At 32.2% G+C, this 24,070-nt stretch overlaps 1 protein-coding gene across 3 annotated transcripts in view; it reads left to right on the top strand.

Moving 5' to 3' along the window:
- Nucleotides 1-13,503: 13,503 nt before the first annotated feature.
- Nucleotides 13,504-24,070, top strand: part of LOC143252016 (RAC serine/threonine-protein kinase-like) — a 67,660-nt gene continuing 57,093 nt past the window's right edge. For all 3 annotated transcript variants that reach the window (XR_013028798.1, XM_076503556.1, XM_076503540.1), the window contains exon 1: nucleotides 13,504-13,657. The gene's annotated coding sequence lies outside the window, so the exon portion shown is untranslated. The remainder of the gene's footprint in view (nucleotides 13,658-24,070) is intronic.

Genomic DNA, 24,070 nt, shown 5'->3' with positions numbered 1-24,070 from the left:
AGCAGGTCGTTTATGACCTAAACCCGATTCGGATAAAAAAAAAAAAAGTCGTTGGCTGAAGAACAGTATGAAAGTTGCTAAAGCGCTACCTACCTGACGAAAGCAGAAATATAAAGATATTCGATCCTAGTAGAGTTTATACGTGCATATATAAATTTATACCCCTATGATTGTTAGAGGCTTTGTGTAACGTTGGTTAAATTACGTGAAGCTAAATTCCACATTGTATTATACACTAACTTTAATTAATTAATTATGCTATGTGGTTGTGTTATTTGTCGTGATTGGAATATATGTGTAGGTACTACCACATTGAGACTGCATCTCGATTGTCTATATGTGGCAATTTGTGAAGAAGACACAGTACTGGATTGTAATATTAGGACTATATATGTGTGTGTGTGTGTAATTATACTGTATAATGCAGGTTCAGTACAAGTGCTTTTCATTATAACTTAGATTAGTGTTCACTCGTATAGTTCGCATAGTTTCATCACTTCACCAAAGCCTTTAATTTCACATTGAAATTAATGTATACAATACAAAAGACATGATAGACTAAACTTCATTATCTTCTTTCTTTTTTGTTTTATTCAGACGCAATGAAGAATTTATTAAACTTGTTAATTTCTTTCGTCACCAGATGTTTCACACAAGAATGAACAAGGTTTTGTTCTTGAATGCTTTGTTTTGTGTGAAAACAACTAAGACTACAGTAACAAAACCTACCATTCTATCAGACTGTTTGTTTATTTTGTTGCTTAGCACAAAACGTCCCCGCTAGCACAGCGGTAAGTCTATGGATTTACAACGCCAAAATCAGGGGTTTGATTCCACTCGATGGACTCAGCAGATAACCCAACGTGGCTTTGCCATACGAAAAACACACACAAACATACACTTAGCACAAAACTATACAATTGAATATTTGTGCTCTATCTACAGAGAGTATCGAATCACGATTTTTAACATTATAAGCCCTTATACTTACTGAGTGGGCTGGTTCCGTAGGAATTGTTCGCAAGTAATAATATGTTACTTGCAAAACGCATATATTAAAAATAGTTATATGAATGGAAGTTATCTTAACCTACATTAGCACTGAGGAATTATAAAGTCTAATTTTCTCTGAAATTTGTAATATAGTTAGTAATGGGCTTAACAGAGATCTTATACCGTATTTTCCGGTTAATAAGCCGAATCGCCGAATAAGCCAAGGCCAATTTTCAGCTCTGAAAATGAGGGTTTTTGCTTATTACCGCCCAATAAGCCGAAGCCATTTTTAAGAAGTGACAAGTTTCTTCAAAATGATTTCTTAGTCTCGTTTCAGCGTCAGCATGCATGTTGTGTGTGATCATTGGTGTTCTGTAGTAAAGCAGAACGTGTCGTATTGAGACACTGGCCCGGCATGGCCAAGCCCGTAAGGCGCGCGACTCGTAATCCGAGGGTCGCGGGTTCGCGCCCGCGTCGCGCCAAACATGTTCGCCCTCCCAGCCGTGGGGGCGTTATAATGTGACGGTCAATCCCACTTTTCGTTAGTAAAAGAGTAGCCCAAGAGTTGACGGTGAGTGGTGATGACTAGCTGTCTTCCCTCTAGTCTTACACTGCTAAATTAGGGACGGCTAACACAGATAGCCCTCGAGTAGCTTTGTGCGAAATTCCAAAAAAACAAACAAACAAACAAAAAGCGTATTGAGACAGAGATGGAATCAATATGTCATTCGTTATTGGCTCCACTCACTGTAATTAGGTAACCAATGAAATTCCAGAAACAACGTTTCACTGTAGTCTTAACGTGCTTTGCTGATGGGACAAAATTACCGCCTATGGTAATTTTCAAAAGAAACATTTCCTAAGAAGAAGAAATTTCCGAAAGGAGTGATCGGCCAATAAGCCGACCCCCAAAAATCAGGTCCAAAATTTAGGGCCAGAAATTCGGCTTATTAGGCGGAAAAATACGGTAATCAATTTTGATTTACTTACAAAACTTTTCATTATTTGTCGTTTTATTTATTTATTTATTCCATATTTTCTCCCTTGAATGTCGTAACGATTAACCAAGTCTACAACAGATAAAAAAAATGTAGTTTTCGTGTATGATTTATAATATTAAAATTCTACTAACTTTAACGCCTTTTGAAGTTTAAGCCTTATGTTTTCAAGTTGGATATTTCCATAAAAATCAAATGTATAGTTCCACAAACTCCTACAAACTTATGTGTATACAGCTATATATGAACACAAACACATCTAACGACTAAATCTTTTTACTCTGTTCGTGTTACTTGAGAAACAAGTCAACTGTTTGACGAACATCTTTGGAAAGATGTAGTAGGAAGTGATTATGTTATACGGTGGATTAATCTCACTTTGCAAGAACGACGTTTTAAGTCTCGTGTTACCCTCGGAAATACTTTTTCCATTGCCAACAGAGCTCAGTTTCACGGCCATTATTACGTGATACCACAATTGTTATGCGACATGCTTCTACGGAAGTCGGTGTTAGAACACACAAATCACAGACTTCTTGGGAAATTTTCCTTAGACACTCCATTAGACGTAAATACCAACTTAAAAAAAACCACATTTAAAGATAAAAAAACAATCTAAAAAATCACTGAAAGTGTATCTAGTGAGTTGACTGCTGTATGGTCGATCAGACTTGCTGTGGTTCTAGTTTGTTTGTTTGTTTTTCACACATCTTTCTCTTGAAAACAGACGTTGAGCTTGAGGTATGGTTGGAAGCTTAAGAACGTGCCTTCGTTAGTTACACGTCCTTAATTCTACCTGATCTTGTTCATGGTTCCAGGATATATTGTCAGCCTCGCCACAATGGGGTTTTGGGGAGGGAGAGTATTCACTTTGCGGATAAGGGCATTACTCCGGGTTAACTTGAGATGCAGTTTCGAATATGTCATTGTCCTAAACTCTCTGCAGTGCGAATTTTGAAGAAAATTTGTGGTTTTTCTCCGCTCTTCTAACTGGTGTATTGTATGGTTCTACATCGTTTCACAGTTCTGCTGAGAATATTTTTCTTCGAAAAGAGCTCACATATTCTACCAGCCATAATTCACCCTGGCTACAAAGCATTGAGATATAATCAGGAATTTGACATGAATAAAATATTTTAGTGATACAAATGTCACTAGGGGTTCATGATTCGCATCTTTAATGGCACGCTACTGTATAAGTGTACGTCAAGTGTACTTCAATTGAAGAGAAAACTAGATACACATTTACTGTTGTTACAGTTGTTTTATTAAATATTTTTCCTTTTAGTTATCTTGATCCTTGTTTATAATTTTAAGTTGTTCTTACGGTTGAAATTAGTTACTCATTCATAAACATGTGATGGATTTTCAAATATTAAAAAAAAACATATTTTTACACCTCTGTCTGTTTCTCATACACATGTTCACTTACAGTCATGAGAATAATTTTAATATACTGATCCACCAATATCCGCGGCAGTCTTTGGTTTGGTTTGTTTTGATTGGTTTATTGAATTTCGTGCAAAGCTACACGAGTGCTATCTGCGCTAGCAGTCCCTAGTTTAGCACTGTAAGACCAGAGAGAAAGCAGCTAGTCATCACCACTCACCACAAACTCTTGGGCTACTCTTTTACCAATAAGTAGTGGGATTGACCGTCACATTATAACGCTCCCACAACTGAAAGGGCGAGCATGTTTGGTGTGACGGAGATTCGAAACCGAGACTTTCAGATTACGAGTCGAGTGCCTTAACCACTTGGCCATGCCGGGCTCGTGGTAGGAAGTGCACATATAGCACATTGTATAGATTTGTGCTTACTTACAAACAAACAAAACAAGAGCACGTTTTAATTTACGAGAAAAACATCGGAACAAAATCTTTATATTAAGAAATATAAAAAGCACGTGGCTATAAATATTTCAAGGCAGTGTTTTTCAAACAGTGGGGAGTGTTAATGGGATATCTGTGTTCTGCCCATCGTAGGTATCGAAACTCGGGTTCTAGCGCTGTGAATCCGCACACATTCCTCTGTACCATTGGGGAGGGGGGCACAACGATAACCTAACAAAACTTTCACTTTGATTGCAAAGGTTTATTTTTACAAACAAGTAAAGAAAATGATAATTTTACCGTTATCGCTTGCGATAAATGTAAAGGACTGAGCGCAACGAAATATTTGCTGAATTAGAGAGGAGCTGCTATTTAAAGTTTGGAAAACACTCAGTCAAGGAAAGGTCACTTGATAACAATGCTTCTGCTAGATCAGCTCCAACTATCATATCCCTTTAACCTGTTCTGTGCCGTAGACGAGAAAACTCGTCCAAGTCGATCGGTAACACAGTACCACGGAGGAGTTAATTCGTTCTCAATAATAACTAACTTCAACGCTAGATGTCAGCACCATACATGCATTTGACCTACTTACATATTGTTTCACTTTCGATCCAAACTGGCGTCACGAAAAAAGTTACAAAATGAAGAAGCATTAGAGTTGTATTGTAGCAGCTGAAATACTTGGCAGTCAACAGGTTAAAGGCTTGAAAAGGCCTTGTTCTTCTTTCATAATATGACTATACCTACATTTGATATGTATTTAAATAGTGTTACACAAATGTATGTGCAATCCTAACAAATGGTTAATGAATGTGAATATTCAGAAATGTAGTTTAACATATGCCTACTCTTTAAAAAAATGAAGTTCAAATACCTAATAGTTTTCGATATTATGATTACATATGTTTCTCTGATACTATTGTGTCCCATGTCAGAGTGAACTTTCAAAAACTGTTAGTTAGTTCAATTCCACAATAATTTATTTATGCATATAAGTATTCGTTGATAATGTGTGTTTATATCAACAATTTTTTTCTTATGTTGGTTTCTTATAAGTCTGGACAAAAGATTATTACTTTTAGTTTAATATTTTGTAGAAATAAAGTAAACCATTAAAAATTAGTCCTAAGTTTATTCAAAATCATATAACCATAATTTTAACTACGTAACTTTGAAATATCAAACCGTTAATTATCAGTTACAAGAGATACTTATTGAATCAGAATCGACCATGTACGTATTTCTTAAATGCCTTTATTGTGGTTTGACTGTTAAATTTATATTCGAAATGTCTTCATCCATAGGTTTCATCACTTTGTTTCATTCGTACTTAGATTTAAAAAAAAAACATCAAGGTAATAAACTGACTATGTTACTACTAAGGTTAAAACAGGGGAAAATGACCAACCTCAATAATTTAACACAAATAATGTGACATGAACAGAAAATTAGCAAAATATACTAATATGTAACTACAGGCTTACAAATATAAATGAATGGTAGAAACAGTTTACTTAGAAACTTTAAGGCAATCCCAAATTCTAAAATCCTCTGTAAAGTTTCTGAAGCTTTTGTTAATCTCGGTATATTAACTCACTTAAACTTATAGCAATAAAGATTTAAACCGAATAACAAGGTAAACCTTTGAGTTCTTCATACAGTAGTAAGAACGAGAAGCGTAAGAAAATTTGATTGAAAGAGATTGTTTCAAAACAAAGTTCATAAAGAATAAATCACGAGAGGCGAAGGAAATTTCTTTCATAAAAGTTTCTTAAACAACAACAAAAAACATTTCATGAGATATTTTCAAGCGACCAAGCGAAATTTGGTATATGAGACACCCCTTTTTTAACTTCTTCCAAACATAAGCCTACCTCAATAATAAACACAGTTGTTTCTTTTGAGGCTAATCGAGTGACGCCTTATGGTAGTATTATATCCACCGTTACCTCCCAAGGTGTATATCTTAGTGAAAACAGTATTCTTTATTTATGTTTAGAATGTTATCTCAAGCTAGCATATTTCGCTTTTGGAGAAACAGTAATAATGTCATATATTCATTAAAGTAGTTATCACAGGGTTTGTAAATTTTGAAATATGTTTTTCAGAATATTAGTTAAAGAAACAGTAATCTTTATGAACGGAAAATGTTCATTTATAGCTTGAAACATAGGAGTGACGTCCTTATACTCAGTCAATAACTCTTGCTAATTGTAATAACAGTTTAGCATACGTACAATAACATAAGAGACAAAGTAGTCAGATACTTAATCTTTTATTTTATTAATAATATATTTAAAATCATCCTTCCTCACATATCACTTTGTAAATGGCTCAAACGTGGTTAAGTTTGAACATTGTGAACTAATATAATCATTGCGATATGCTGTAAAAAACAAGTGTATGGTCCATACTCACAAATAGAGTCACATGATATAAGTACACTAAATTATATACATTGGTGGAAAAAAATAGTAATATTTTATATTCTATCTTTTACAGCAATTTTTGTTATTACGATATCACTTCAATTAAATAGGCCTATTATTACAACTGATATTATGATTTCAATTTGTGGGTTTCTTGTTGTTTTATGAGCAACCAGGTTGGTAAAGGCGTTCGACTCGTAATCCAAGGGTCGTGGGTTCGAATCTCCGTCGCATCAAACATGCTCGCCATTTCAGCTATAGGGGCGTTATAATGTGACGATCAATCCCACTATTCGTTGGTAAAAGAGTAGCCCAAGAGTTGCTTTCTCTCTGTTCTTACACTGCTAAATTAGGGACGGCTAGGGCAGATAGTCCTCGATTAGTGAAATTCAAAACACATTTATGAGTAAAGTAAATTTAAAATTTATCAACGAGATATGAAATATTACTTTACACACTACTATAAATGTATAATGCACGTTAAAGGTAGAGCACCGTTCTAGAAAAACAAATTAAAATACATTTCTCCCATTATTTTATTCTTAACATGTTTATAATATTTATAAATCGTGATTTTAGATAATTAATAACATCTGAAACAAGAAATGAATACATTTTAAATGGGAAGGTTAAGGTTTACTCTTGAAAAAAACGTGGTACGGTTTTTTGCGTTAAGATAATGCTACTAGTTGTAGTACTATTTTGCTAAGGTAGATGGCACTCGTGCTAGAATATTGACTTTGAAAAACAATATTATAAATGTGAATAAAATAAAAGTTTTACTATTTACAATAAATAACACCTCGTGTAAGTTATTGATAATCACGCTTTTATATGTCAAGCAACTATTGCCATGGTTTTTTGGCTATTTTACAATGGCTAAGGTTTTATTTGATGTTGTTATTAATCTAATAGAATGTATGTTTGTTTGTTTTAATTTCGCCCAAAGCTACTCAAGGGCTATCTGCGCTAACCGTCCCTAATTTAGCAGTGTAAGACTAGAGGGAAGGCAGCTGGTCATCACCACCCACCGTCAACTCGAATAGTGGGATTGACCGTCACGTTATAATGCCCCACCACTGAAAAGGCGAGCATGTTTGTTGTGACTGGGATTCGAACCTACGACCCTCGGATTAAGAGTCGAACTTCTTAACCCACCTGACCATGCCGGGCCTATCTGATAGAAAAACGCCTTAGATGTGAAAAAAAAAAAAAGTGTGAGCAAAAAAAAAATTCAGCCTATGACTTGAAAGAATGAAATCAAAATTTGCTGCCAAACCAGTAGTCATACTTATAACCTTGATAATAATTTTACAACAAATATTTATTCAATAGTTAGCTAAGTCGCTTTTCTTGTTTAACTTGAGGCATAAATGATGATCTCAGTGAAAAAAATATTTTCTTATAACCTGAAGATGTCTATAAAGACCATAACCTAATAATAGAGACGATTTATTTCACCTACCACGGGTATCAAAACCCGGTTTTTAACAGTAAAAGTCCACAAACGCACCACTGTGGGGAAGGGAGCACTTCTGGAAGAAAGAAATGCTAGGAAACACCATTTGAAAAATTAGTAACAAAATATGACATTCCAGTTAATACCAAATTTATTCAAAACCCGGCACAAAACTGAGGTCTATACTATGTAAAAACTACACTGACAGACACCACACCAACATTATTTATAAAATACAATGTGATAACTGCCACGACTTCTATATTGTAGAAACAAGTAGAAAAATGAAAACTAGATTCAAAGAACATAAAAAGTCACCTTCACACCTTTTCAAACACTGCAAGTCAAATAAACACAACATAACCATAGAAAACACTCAAATACTAAATACAATGGAGCGCCATTAAGCCACGGACCAGTAAACCCCGAAATCGCTTAAGTCGCTGTAGCAAGTCTTGTGAGCGAAGATTATCGCGACTCACCGCTAATTTAAGAACATGTGAAAATGCGGCTTACGAATTTAATCCTGGCTTTATAACTTCAAGGGGATATTTAAAAAGGATTTGCTTTAATTTGGGAAATAAATAAAATATATTACAATAGAAATCGACCGTTAATCTACCTTATCCGCTCTCTATGTCAGCTTTATGGGGGCCGCCATTGTTACCGAATCACACCTCTCCATACATTAAAGTTAATCCGCGGTAAATCCGTGAAAAAAATGATCAATAATTAAAGTATTATTTTTAATTCGATAATCCGATATAATGATGACGCAATGGCTCGGATGAGGTTCCTCGGCGGAGCTGTTGACGACTTCGGCTTTTCAGTCACAAAGGTTTAAGCCGCGGACCACTTAAGCCGAGGTTAAGCAGGTTGACCCCCCAAATACCGCGGTTTAACGGCGCTCCACTGTAAAGAAACAAACATAAACAAACGCAAAATTAAAGAAGCCTTAATTATACAAGAACTTAAGCCCAAAATAAACCAATACAAAGAAACACCTGTATACGTATATTAAAAATAATATAATAAATGATAATAATAAAATAAATAATATAAAATTATATATTCAAACATCTAAGCACGCCCTCACGACACTCAGTTACACAACCTCTTTCAAACATGTGGTCAGCTTCCGGTCAGTTACCTCTTTCTTTCTTTGTGAACTTGACGATGACCGAAGTTTCAAACGTTGTTCGCTTCTCTACGTAAAACATTTCTCAACCCAAACGAGCCGAGCCGTTTTTGCATATATATTTTTCTCTGCAAGTGGGTTTTCTCGACATTAAAGACATAATTTCTTTAAAGGTGTAGAAAAATAAAATTAACTTCAATAATAGTTTTTTAAGTAAATTATTTGTTTTAGTAAGAATGGACTTGGCACATATAGCCTAGCTGCTTTGTGCCATAAAACACTAAATCAATCAAGAATGGACTTCGATTGTAACCAGAGGATATCTAAAAAAGAAAACTCAAACCATAACCTGAAAGTTAGGAAGAATTATTTGTTCGCCCCCAAGCGACTTCTGGAAAAAGAATTCTAAATAAAATCATTTGAAATATTAATCAAAAATATAAATATAAAGCTATACAGCAAAACCTGACAGATATGCTAAACTTTTTAGTTGAAGTTAGAAAGAATAAACACAAGAGGTTATCACTTTTATATATCGTTAACAATGGGGATACGCAGCTAATGAATCAATAAATTGTAATCATCGTACATATTTTTATTATTTTATTTTGTGACTTTGTGGTAAGAGCATTATATTAAATGAGCTATGCTCATTACTTAATACATAGTTCTGAATTATATCCGTCACCGAACATTCTGACCTTTTCAGCCGTGGGGTTATTATAACATAATGGTTATTCCCACTTTTTGTTTATATATAATAACCACTGAGCTAATGGTGGTTAGTGTTTACTAGATATCTTCCATCTAGTCTATCATTTTAAAATTAGGGACAACTAGTTTAGGTAGCCTTCGAGTAGCTTTGCGCGAATTCAATACTTAAACAGTTTATCTCTGTAGGAAGCTAATATTAACCAGAACTTATTGATAATCTTAATTATCATATCAAATTTTCCCATCTTTAAAACGGTACAGAATGTGTTTGTGACAAATTTTATGTTTATTAGCATAACGAATTCTAGGCTACCTAAGAAGGTCGAATCGTTGTTCTGTACTTAATTAAAGTTCTAATACCCATACCAGCCGTCTTGAGAATACATACGAATTCTAGATTAATGAAATCGATTTATTTCATAAGTTATATATGTGGTAACATCTGGTTAAAATCGTTGGAGTGATTACCCGCAGTGAACAAACCGTATTCTTCCTGCTGTGAAAGAACTGAGAAGTTTGATAAATAATTGTAAAAGCACGACATCTATCGAGTTATATATTAATTATCCAAACAGTTTACGAGTTAAATAAAATATTATATTTTAGCGCCAGTACGTTTCACCTATTTGGCGAGAATTTGTAAAATATTTTCTTACCTTCTATATGCATATAAATGAATGAAAAAATAAAGTGGCCTTGTTCTAGTTTTGAACTGAACGTATGATCAATTTGGATTTCGTTTTGCTGAATAACTCAATTATCACAAATTTAATAGAAAGTATATGCTTTGTTTCTTTGTTTTTAATTATCACTTTTGTATAAACAGTAACCAATGTAAATGGTTCGAATAACAAATATTCCAGATTTTCAAGTAAGAAACAAAAGTAATATTTCTCTTCACAATATTGAAATATTCAGTTGTAAGAAATAACATTTTGTTGATTCATATAAGTCCCATTCATATATATTTATTAATTACGTAAAAAAAACAGTATTGTGCATATATATATACACACACACGTGAACATATAATACATGAGCTAAACGCAATTTTTTTTTTCAAGTGGATTACTTTCTTATTATTTGTTTGTTTGTTTAGAGTTAAGCATAAAGCTACACAAAGGGCTATTTGTGCTCTGTCCATCACAGGTATCGAAACTCGGTTTTTAACGGTGTGAGTCCGCAGACATAACCGCTGTGCCACCGGGGGAGCTTTTATTATTTAACTAATAGTTTGGTCTCATTTTAAAATCTCGTAATTTAAGCATTTTGTACTCTGAAACCGTATAATAGGTTATGAATTTTGTTGTCTTAAAACATTCATACTAGGTTTATTATATTTTAAGCATTACATTTTTAATCTAGTCTTTAGGAATTTTTATCAACTAAAATAGTGTATAATAATAGTATCCCAACCATACTATATTTTTATATCCATTGTCGACAGTGCATTTTGTTCAATCCGACTAAGAGACAGCAAATACAGCAATTTGATACAACCACACAACCGGTGTGTACGCCGGCGAAGAAGTATTACAAATATAATTGTCATGATACATCAGCATTATTTTTATTACATTATTAACCTCTACATTCTCAATCTAATCCTTTAGGGATTTTCAAGAATTAGATTGTATAATAATAGTATTCCACTCGTATTACGTTTGCTTTTTTTTGTTTGTTTGTTTTGGAATTTCGCACAAAGCTACTCGAGAGCTATCTGTGCTAGCCGTCCCTAATTTAGCAGTGTAAGACTAGAGGGAAGGCAGCTAGTCATCACCACCCACCGCCAACTCTTGGGCTACTCTTTTACCAACGAATAGTGGGATTGACCGTCACGTTATAATGCCCCACCACTGAAAAGGCGAGCATGTTTGTTGTGACTGGGATTCGAACCTACGACCCTCGGATTACGAGTCGCACGCCTTACGCGCTAGGCCATGCCAGGCCATTACGTTTGCTATGTCCATTACCGACGACGCGTTTCGCTCAATCCATAGCTCTTCAGCCCCACTGGAATGCAACAAATATAATGTGATCGATATACAATAAGTAATTTGATACAACAGCAACGTTGTAGCATGTACGTCTTTTTTTTGTCTTGACTATATTAAAATTTTTCTACCAATCACTTAGTCATTATTAACTGTCGTTTTTCTTAATACATATACATGGACAAGATAAAGAAGTGTTATTTTTTTCTCGTGTTGAATTAACCGTATGATCGACATTGATACAAGCTTAAAAGAAAGTATATACTTTATTTTTTGATTTTTTTAAATGGTTACCTCTGTAAATGAAAAACAAGGTGGTTGGTGAGAATAACATATATTTAAATGTTCGAGTAAGAAACAAACAAATTGATTCTTTTCACCACATGGAAAGTATTTAGTTATAAAAAATAACATTTTGTTGACTTCATACAAGTCGGCGCGGCATGACCACGTGATTAAGGCACTCGACTCGTATTCCGAGGGTAGTAGGTTCGAATCCCCGTCACACTAAACATACTCGCCCTTACAGCCGTGGGGGTGTTATAATGTAACGGTAACTCCCATTATTCATTGGTAAAAGAGTAGCTCAAAAGTGGGTGGTGATGCTAACTGCCTTCCCTGTAGTCTTACACTGCTAAATTAGAGACGGCTAGCGCAGATAGCCCTCAGATAGCTTTACCTGAAATTCAAAACCAGTCATACAGGTTCATTATTATATTTTTAATTATGTAAAATAATTATTACATATGTATGTGCATACTTGCACACCGCATACAATTCATGAACTAAATGTTAGTTTTTAAGAGTTACTTTTTGTCTCGCTGTTAGCTTGACCTTATTTTAAATTCTCATGATTTGAGTATTTTTTATACTCTAAAACTTGATAATAGGTTGTGAATTTTGTTAGTGCTATGAGACATTAGTATTGCTATTAGGCCTATTACATTTTTATATCTATAAGCCAGCAGAGTACAATTACAATTTTGATTGCCAGTAAGACACCAGTTGAATTTTGTCAACTGATAACAGTGACGTTCCAAGAGACGTCTAAATATAGGTTTCGAGGCAGATAGATGTAAAATGCAAATATGATTCATGTTGCCTGTCAGTGTGAAAAATTGTGTTGAAGCTGTAATGTGTGAGTTACATTGGTGGTATACGACTTACCTGTGAAATATATGCACGATCAATGCCCATGGATATCAAAAGATATTCAATAAACGCATGTCTCAAGGATCTTGCAGCTGGAAAATGTTATCTACCACAAAGCACAAGGTCCATGCTTGGTTTTAAGCAACAGCGTTAACTTTTGAAAAGATCTATCCAAATCAAATATATAAAATGTTCGATTCTTCTACTTATTATCAACTGCTCGAATGTTCGAAAACCAATGAAAGCAAATAATGACAGTCATCTCTCGAGACTTAGTTGAATGCTTGTCTCAGAAAAGGGCATTCTGTGGGACAGCGGTAAGCTTACGGTCTTAAAATGCTAAAATTACGGGTTCGATTCGCAGTGGTGAACAGAGGACAGATACTCCATTAGGTGGCGTTATGCTACAAACGAAAATCAGTAGCCTCAGAATATAAGCAGTTTTTCGGCAAGAACGCTTACTAAGACTCTTTCTATATTTCTAAACGACTTAGTTAAGCAGCAAATGATAAATGTCCCTTATATATTTATTGCTATCTTAGTAGTAGCAGCTATCCATTAAAAATATACCTAGCAGCTAAGATAATGAAACGCTTAATTCGTTGAAAACAGCTTTTATCTTATTAGTAACAAATAATAATCAAATATTAATAAAGTCTATTATACAAACTAATTTTAAAACAGGTATAACTCTTAGTTATATATCATATTAAAAATTGTATAAAAGTATATTTTATTATTTAGCAGGCTGTTTCGATAATATTGCAATTTCTTTGTTACCAAACGATCCCAAAAATGTCTTGTTGCCGACGGCAACACATTTCACATTGTGTGCTTGTTTACAGTAAATGACAGAATCCAGTCGAATGTTTTCAGACTTGATTAAATTTTGGAAGGAAATTGTATCATTATACGTTACGGAACAAAGGATAAAAAAAACATGAGGTAAGTTGCACTTAATCATTCTCACCAATTTAAAGTTTGTATGTACTTTTATCGGATGCTTGTACAAATAGTAAGTACTTCACTAACCGAATATTAACATTTAACCCCGCGAGCATTGGTAAGGGTCAAATCGCGCATGCCTTGACCTTTTAAAGAGTGCCACTCAAGTTAGTAGTAACAAAGTTAATTATTATATTGTAGTAGCCTATATCTCTTCTAAGTGAAGTGCTTGATAGTGAAAACAAAAGATAATTTTACGTTTCCCCAGTAATTCTTTCATACTCGTCTACATAAAGAAATAAACATCAAACCCATACCTTTTCTCGGGAAATGTACGATTGCCTTCTTAAATTTGTTAGATGCTAACCTTCACTACTTCTGATGGCAATTCATACCATAAACTTGCCATCCTGTTAGAAAAATAAACAGCCATTACTCTAGTATAGCCAGTTTTTTCCCAATCTTAAACCACTGTTATATTCTCTTGAAAATTTAACTAAAAGAAATTTAAAGGCCTTTATCCCATTGCTCTCCTGGATAACCATGTAAATTTCTTTAACGTCACTTCATCTACTTCATTTCTTGGCTGAGAAAATATAATACAAATATTATAAAAGTATCAGTTGGTAAATTTAAAGTAAAAATAATAATTATTAAAAGATGGAAGAAATTTGACATGGTTTTTTGAGAGAAAAAGTTGTTATAATTATTTCCTCAAAAAGCCTTAATCTCTTCCCTTAAATTAACTTTTCCAATCCTTGAATGATGATAGCAGTTAGTAACCATCCTATGTACCATTTTTAATAAATCAGTATTTTTTCCTGAAAAGGATAACAAAACTGTACATAGTACTCTAACTGTTTATCTTTTTTATAGAAAGATAATTCATATGACATCCACTTGAAGTTATAATCATTATATCTATAAATATATTCTACAATTTTGTAATGTTTACTATGTCTAATAGAACAATAAGTTGGATAGCTCAATACTTTGAATGAATTGATTATCACTGTGCTAAAGTCCATTCATAAACCTGTACTAATGAGTAGTTTTTGCATCTATATTAATCAGAAGGTCCATATTATGATTCAGAAAAATCTTGTATTACTTGATATGATTAAAGATTACTTGTCAGCTAACTAACTTGCCATTGATCCAAGTCATTGTACAGTATTTCAGCATCCTCAATTCAGCTAAAAATATTTGTTTGATGTTGTTTGAAGACTTTTAATTATTATGCTTCTGTTAATATCATTACTAAAAATAAGATAAGACAAAAGCCCAAACACTGACCCCTGTGGCAATCACTAGTAATACAGATTTGGTTTGACTACAGTCCATTAATAATTTTTTATCTTTATGTCTTTTAGCCACCCTCTATTTCAATGTACTAACCTTCCATCAACTCCTACTTACACAGTTTTCTTTTGTGTGGTACCTTGTGAAAAACCATTTGAAAATTTAGACAAATTATACTAAATCCTCACCCTTTCCATCACCCACATAATTATCATTCTCAACCAAAGTTAACAGGTTAATAAAGTGAGAATTTCTTTTAGCAAATTTATGTTGGCTCTCTTTTGTTATGTCACATTTCACTGAGTAATTTTACAAATCTTCTACCAGGCTAGACTTTTCCCACCATAGAAGCAAGACTAACTAGCTTATGGTTTTAAAAGTGTCTGTTGTCACTTCTTTAGAAAATGGATTAATTTTGGAAACTCTTCAATATAATCTTAGACACGTAATGGACTACTGACCTGTAGAACTCTAGACAATACATTTTATTATGTTGTTTCTATATCACTTTTAATCTCTGAAATAAATGTGCAATGAAAAAAAATTTTCAAGTTAGAAATAAGAATTGCATGGATGTTCAGTACTATTACTGTCAGTACTGGTATATTTGTGCCTGAGAATACTAGATAATGAATAGTCAAAAATTCAGAATCTTCAAAATATGATGCTGATAATAGTAATAATAGTAAAATTAGTCCCAATGATAATACAAATTGGAAAAAAAAATATCACTGCTTCTTTCCATAAAGAAAAATTGTGATTATACTTTCACATAATTTTTGTTCTTTTACGTTTTGCCATTTTAAGTAGTCATCAACAACTACACAAAGGTGGATGTATATAATGTTTTTTTAAGTATAGTTCACAGAGGTGTTGTATTTTCATTTGAGTCCAACAAAATTGCTTGTCTTTCCTTGTATTCCTTACATTATGTTCTATTAATAGTATTATAAGAGAGTAGCTTTATATGATGCCCATTTCTAATAATGTAGAAGCCAATGTAATTAGAACCTAAACTTCCAAAGTAATATCAATGTAATAACATTACTACAAATATAACACTAGAAAGAAATAAAATTTGAAACATCTAAAGTAAGCCTAACTGTACATATGCATTATTGTTCATCACGTAACATCACCTGACATGTTTTATGACTTATGAAATAACTTCAACACATCCTACAGCCTGCTGACATATGCATTTTATATATTTTTTACATTTTAATTCTCAAAGTGATAGTAGCTCAATAAATGTTGTATATTGAAAATTGACATTCAAGTATAGTCTTTGACAGTTTCTGTTTAGTAATGTGAAGCCCATATTTGTTCTGGTTATTTAAAGCTGGAAACCACTAAGACTTAACAAACATGTTGAATGACAATTGAGCCAGAAGAAACATACATTAAATAGGTACATGTAAATATGGATGTGAAGGGATACATTTAATTTTGAATTAGAAACTCATTGCTTGGTTAAAAGAATGATCTTGATGGGCCAACTTCCTATTGTTTCACCTTTATTGTATTTTTATCAGTTGTTATTTAATAGTAAGAAAATTACTCAAGACAAGTGTGATGTCTTTTAACAGCTCCATTATACATGTTAATTATTATGATAACAGCTTTATCTTCGTTATTTAAAATCTTCTTGTTTCCAATAGAACAATGATCTATATGCATAGCTGGACTGAATGATATATCTTGTGAGATTAAAAGCAAAAGACACAGAAGATGTAATCACTAGGTCTGGAGTTGGATTAAAAGTGTCTCTCAGTTAGTCCATAATGTGGTTCTTCCTTTTTACATAGTAAAAAGTAAAACTTCTTTTCTGTTAATAATATAGATCATATGTTTCCCTTTTAAATACTTTGTTTTAATAATAAACCAAAAAATTCTTTGACATCTCTTCGCAATTCATTATTTATTAATTATTATTAATTATTCAAGTCATACCATTACTTCATAATGGCCCTGTATTGGGTAGCATTATATGAAATAGAATATTAGGAAATCTGTCTTGGCTGAGTTTTAAATCCTTGACTTCAATTTACTCTTGTGTTCTCAAGTTGATACTCTACCAACCTAAATGACATGACTCAAGACCCAACTGAATATCAGAAGTAGATAAAATTCCTTTAATGTTTGCCTGGGTGCTCGCTACATACTAGTAGTTATTTTTCTTACATTAGCTGTGGGATTCTTGTTATCTGCAAAAATATTCTCTTCTAAGTTCGATAGTATTCAATTAATTCTTGAATTTTTGTAAGTAATTCTGCCTTTTTAATAATTTTAGTTTCAAAATAAACACAATGGTCCTTGTATGATACAAACAATGTGGGTAATAGTATTTTTTTATTCCTAGTTAATTTAAAACAATGTTAACTTTCACAGACGTACAAGTGTGTATATGTTACAAAAATACATTAAAATCCATATTTAAAAAGTTGTATCACAAGGGAGTTGATTATCCATATATTTGTTATACACATATGAAGAGATTAGGAGAAATAGAATTTAATTTCTATAGCACACATTGTATAGAAAAAAATGAGTCAACAAGTTCAATTCTGCCTCTTGATTGTGTTCATTTTGTAGAGATCAGGATTGGAATTATCAGCTTGGAGCATGTATCTGAACATAGTCCAGGTATTATAGCATAAGTATCAAACTAGTAAGAGCTTGGAGACTTGAGTTTTGAGTCCCAGTAAGGACAGATTACTTTTCTACTTACTTAGTAATCTGACCTTGGACTATATAAACAAACTAAGCTTTCTGTAAAGTTCTTATAAGTAATAATAAATGCAATTGTTTGTACAGATGTTTGTTTCATTTTTCACAAGCACTCACAGGTGCCAAAACTAATCATATTAATACTCAAAAGACAAACATTCATTTGGAAATTTTCAGAAAACTTTAATATGCCCAATAAAAAAGTTATTAAATAATAATAATAGAGTTTAAATAATAGGTATAAATGGAATATAACTTATCAAATTTAAAAAATGAAATTGTTGAGCCCAGTCAAAATAGATTCTTTAATTGTGATCCTTTTAAAACTGTTAGAATATTTTTGAGTCTTTGAAATTTCTTAAATTTTAAAAAGATTAAATTTGGAAAGTGAATTAAATCACACAAACTACATTTTGTTTGGAAAGGACTATGTTTGAAGGTTTGATTTAAACCATCCAATATTTAATAGACCCATACAAGTATTAACACAAAATCTGTCCCCTGCCAGGACAGCTGTAAGCTTTGGAACTACGATGCTACAATCAGGGGTTTGACTCCCCTCAGTGGACACAGCAGATAGCCCGATGTGGCTTTGCTATAAGAAAACACACACACACACACACACACACACACACACACACAAAATGTACAAGTGTATTCTACAGTTTGCTTTAAGGAAAAGTGGAGCTGGTCAGCTCACGTAATATTCAATGACAGTAGCATTATTCATACCTAAACTGCTATCACTTTTAACACTTTAAGTGCTTATTAAAGACAAAGTACATTCAGTTTAAAACATTTTAATATATATTACTATTCAACTTATACAAATATACTGATTGATTGTTTCTATCTTATAGAGACCAGTTGTGGGAATTACAAATTAAATGAACCTGTTTTGTCTTCAGGAACTTATGAAGACATTTTACAAGCAAAAATTTATTTTGTTCAAGTTATTTTGGTTATGCTGAAAGTGTCTGTGCATTTTATGAAAAAGGAACAGCAAACCAAAGAACAATGCCTATTTCAGAATGGCTATAACTAACAGTGGTTTTATGTAAATACTTTTCATATTAAATAGAAGCAAAGTTCTTGAAATACCTGAATGGTGTGTGATGTTCACAAATAATAACTTTCATAGATTAAAACTTGTATGAACATATATTATTTTGACCCCAAGATGAAACTTGGCATATGTACTGCCTTTTTTAAAGTTGTGTGTTATACTGTTGACAGGAGTGGGATATAGTTATAACAGGAAATGACTGATTCCAGTAATCCAGACTAAACCATATTACTTCCTGTGCTGTTATTCTTTTCTAGTAAACAACTGTAATAAAGGAAATTGTTCATTGAGCAATAGAAGCAGACTGGTAATAGGATATTTTGATCAGAAGGATACTTCAGTAGAAGTGAGAACAGAGAAAAAGCATAATGTTTGAGCTAGGAAATTACTTTAAAAATCTTGAGAATGCATGTAAGAAATGTGTAATTGGTCATAGAGAAAGGTGGTACCACATGTAATATGTATAAAATATTAATACAGCATCTCATGATCATGCCAATCACAGAAATCTAAATGTTTCATTTTATTCTCCAAATTGTTTTATTGGACTCTCTGTAAAACCTTTAATACATTTTGCTTCAATACCTTCATGTCTCAAATCATCAAAATCTCTCTCTTTAGTTATGGTACAAAGAACTGGTAAAATTGGAATATTCTGTGAAAATTGTGCAAGATGAGGACTTTTTTCCTTTTTTTGAATCATCTTGGAAATTGCTGGTTTTAAATGATCCTGGAGTTTCATGCATTCTTTTAGGTTCACTGACCTTTTATTAGTGCTGGAGAATAGGGAGAAGGGGTAAAAAGTTATTATTCAGTAATTCTTTATAGATTGTGTCTTTAACTGTTTCTCTTTGTTGCTAGTGCTCAAAATAAATAATAAATATAACAGTTTCTAACTCTTGTCACTGCATCTCTATAAATCATGACATCAATAATTTGAATGTATGCTTATCTTCTTGTAACCTGAAAAACAACTTACAACAGTGATTCTTTGATGATACAAAGAAAATGTGTGTATGCATTTTTGAAACTGAAAAGTATGTGTAGTTGTATAAAGATATGTAATGAAAACTGATAAATTCAGAACTCATTTATTGTTTAATGAGCATTAGTATTGTTGTTGTTGTTTTTTCTTAATGTAGCAAGTAGTGGTGAACATATTTCCATGAGTTTGGTGCCTACAAGTGCTTAATCTCATTTGGAAATATTGTAAAGTCATTCTGGTATGTAGTTTATATGATGGAACTTTTGATACACTACAACTACTACAGAATTGCTTTTCAACAGTCATTGAGAAAAATCACTCAAAACATGTACCACTCTGTGAAAAACAATTGCATTCAGCAAAATATAATGTTCTTTGTTCTCTATTTATATACTATTCTGGATTCATGGTATAGTATTGTTTTAAAATTCATATGATTTGGACATGACTGTGTGAAATTTAAAATAACCAATGGAATACTTAGCTCGTGAATAGAATAACCAATGGAATACTTAGCTCGTGATTAGAATAACCAATGGAATACTTAGCTCGTGATTAAAATAACCAATGGAATACTTAGCTCGTGATCCACTTGTATTCTTCATGTTTTCTTTCATACATGTGTTATGAAAATAATTTAGGCATTTAAAATGTACAATAATGAAACTTACTAATTGTTTTTCCAATTAATGTCCAGTAATTTAAAAAAAATGTTTTACTCAAAAGTATATAATTTCAAAGCTTTTATTTTCCATAAATAACTGTGACTTCAAATAGAAACTTAAAATTTAGTTAACGTTTAAATGAAAGTCAAACATGATACATTAATATGTTAAGTAACAATTAGTTTAGATTGAACAAGCAATCTCATCTCTGGCTTAACCAGAGTGCACAAGTTAGAGCACATTTGATAAATCACTCTCAGCCAGTAAAATCTAAGATTTGGGTAAATTTCCTGCAATTTTATCAGAATACAATAAATATTTTATAAAAAAAAACCAAACAACCTTCAAGTAGAAAAGCACTTGTAAAGATACAGCATCTCATGATCATGCCAATCACAGAAATCTAAATGTTTCATTTTATTCTCCAAATTGTTTTATTGGACTCTCTGTAAAACCTTTAATACATTTTGCTTCAATACCTTCATGTCTCAAATCATCAAAATCTCTCTCTTTAGTTATGGTACAAAGAACTGGTAAAATTGGAATATTCTGTGAAAATTGTGCAAGATGAGGACTTTTTTTCTTTTTTTGAATCATCTTGGAAATTGCTGGTTTTAAATGATCCTGGAGTTTCATGCATTCTTTTAGGTTCACTGACCTTTTATTAGTGCTGGAGAATAGGGAGAAGGGGTAAAAAGTTATTATTCAGTAATTCTTTATAGATTGTGTCTTTAACTGTTTCTCTTTGTTGCTAGTGCTCAAAATAAATAATAAATATAACAGTTTCTAACTCTTGTCACTGCATCTCTATAAATCATGACATCAATAATTTGAATGTATGCTTATCTTCTTGTAACCTGAAAAACAACTTACAACAGTGATTCTTTGATGATACAAAGAAAATGTGTGTATGCATTTTTGAAACTGAAAAGTATGTGTAGTTGTATAAAGATATGTAATGAAAACTGATAAATTCAGAACTCATTTATTGTTTAATGAGCATTAGTATTGTTGTTGTTGTTTTTTCTTAATGTAGCAAGTAGTGGTGAACATATTTCCATGAGTTTGGTGCCTACAAGTGCTTAATCTCATTTGGAAATATTGTAAAGTCATTCTGGTATGTAGTTTATATGATGGAACTTTTGATACACTACAACTACTACAGAATTGCTTTTCAACAGTCATTGAGAAAAATCACTCAAAACATGTACCACTCTGTGAAAAACAATTGCATTCAGCAAAATATAATGTTCTTTGTTCTCTATTTATATACTATTCTGGATTCATGGTATAGTATTGTTTTAAAATTCATATGATTTGGACATGACTGTGTGAAATTTAAAATAACCAATGGAATACTTAGCTCGTGAATAGAATAACCAATGGAATACTTAGCTCGTGATTAGAATAACCAATGGAATACTTAGCTCGTGATTAAAATAACCAATGGAATACTTAGCTCGTGATCCACTTGTATTCTTCATGTTTTCTTTCATACATGTGTTATGAAAATAATTTAGGCATTTAAAATGTACAATAATGAAACTTACTAATTGTTTTTCCAATTAATGTCCAGTAATTTAAAAAAAATGTTTTACTCAAAAGTATATAATTTCAAAGCTTTTATTTTCCATAAATAACTGTGACTTCAAATAGAAACTTAAAATTTAGTTAACGTTTAAATGAAAGTCAAACATGATACATTAATATGTTAAGTAACAATTAGTTTAGATTGAACAAGCAATCTCATCTCTGGCTTAACCAGAGTGCACAAGTTAGAGCACATTTGATAAATCACTCTCAGCCAGTAAAATCTAAGATTTGGGTAAATTTCCTGCAATTTTATCAGAATACAATAAATATTTTATAAAAAAAAACCAAACAACCTTCAAGTAGAAAAGCACTTGTAAAGATACAGTGACTTTTTGTAGGGTTAATGGGATCAATTATTTGCTAAACATTTGCTAATGGCCATGAGTTGTTCTAATGTAATTTAACTGAGAACACAATGGTTTACTTTGAAAATTCTTATACCATATTAGTCATTCCAAACTCCATACACATACCAGAAACTCATTTTCAAAGCTGACCAATTGCAAAATCACAGAGTGATTGGAATATTACCAGTGCAACAGGTGTAGATGTGATCAATAATAGGATACTCATAGCTGAACAATAAAGCCATAAAAAGAGGTTAGAAAAGGTCTTAACACATTTAAAACAGCTTTCACAAACAACAATAAAGAACAGAGTACCCTTCTGATAGTCAAATCAAGAATAATGCAACAAAATTCAAACAAGGAAAATGCAATAAAGAGAAAACACTTCATTTAGCTCAGCAGTATTGTCTAAATAACAGGAATTTCAAGATAGGACCATAGGACTACCAACTAAAACACACAAAACAAAATAATATGACAATAATACAAAGTTGGTATGGTTTTCAAGGATGGAAAAACACTGACAAACAGTGGCTTGCTTGAGAAATAATTTATGGTTGAAGAATATGATTATATAATATTACTGATTGGGACATGTCAGCAGAAGAAAGTGAAATAAATAAATGATACAACAAGGAGTCATCAGTGGAAGATAAATAGCATAGCAAAAAAGAAAGAAAGTAAATGAATGATAGCAAAGAAGAAATGATTGGCATATAAAATCAAAATGATAGCTGGCAAGTAGCAGTAGCAGATACAGAGTCAAATGACAAGGAGAAGGAAAGCAGGTGTGACTAATTACAATCATACAAAGCTACTTGACTTTGGCACAGTGTATATCTTCACTTGTACAACCTTCAACCTTTCTAACCACAACAAATGGTTGATGAATCACATCCAATCAATCTCTTTCATTTAATTACGTTTCCAGATTTGATGGGGACCCTACCCACATAGCAAGCAATTGTTATTTGCTCTAATTAAATCAGAAATCACTTGTTAAAGAAAAGCAAAATTGAAATTTGCACATAAATTTTTTAATCTTGCTTATAAAAGAGAGAGAAAGAAAATACAATTTATTATTACAAAGTAATTATTAAATAACAAAACAGTCCTTCATAAAATTTGTTCTACCTCTTATACCAACTATGTAATTCTAATATTTTTGAACTTAATTGAATGAGCACTCTAATACTGATTGTGATTTTTATGAGGTTTGTTTAGTAAGCTGCAGAATAATCTAGAAAGCTATGAAACTAATGCAAATAGAACATTATTTATGAAAAAAAGTATGACAAAACTTTTGTTATATATGGATGTTTAGCAGGAACCAAACCTGCTTTCAAGCTATGAATATAAATTTATAAATCATGGTGTAATCAGACCTTAACTTGATTTCCATTCCACTAACTAATCTATTACACAAAAGTTTAGAAAATAATTCTGACCTGAGACTGCATATATATATACAGTGGAACATTTTATAAGTACAAGCAGAACTAGCATAAACAATATCTTATAAAAATTGTGTTCAAATGTTTATGTTTGGTTTTCTTTGTAAATTGTTTAAATTCCATCACTGTTGATGTATTTTTACCAACTTTAACTTAGGAATATATGATATCTCTGTACTAATGCTTATTTAAGAATGTACACAATATTATGGTATAGGTTATTTTCAAATAATAATGTTCCTACAGTTGAAATGGGCAAGCATGTTTGGTG

This window comes from Tachypleus tridentatus, chromosome 1, assembly GCF_004210375.1.
Source record: "Tachypleus tridentatus isolate NWPU-2018 chromosome 1, ASM421037v1, whole genome shotgun sequence".
Lineage (NCBI taxonomy): Eukaryota > Metazoa > Arthropoda > Merostomata > Xiphosura > Limulidae > Tachypleus > Tachypleus tridentatus.
Note: the sequence above shows the minus strand (reverse complement) of the source record. Positions and strands in the feature narration are given on the sequence as shown.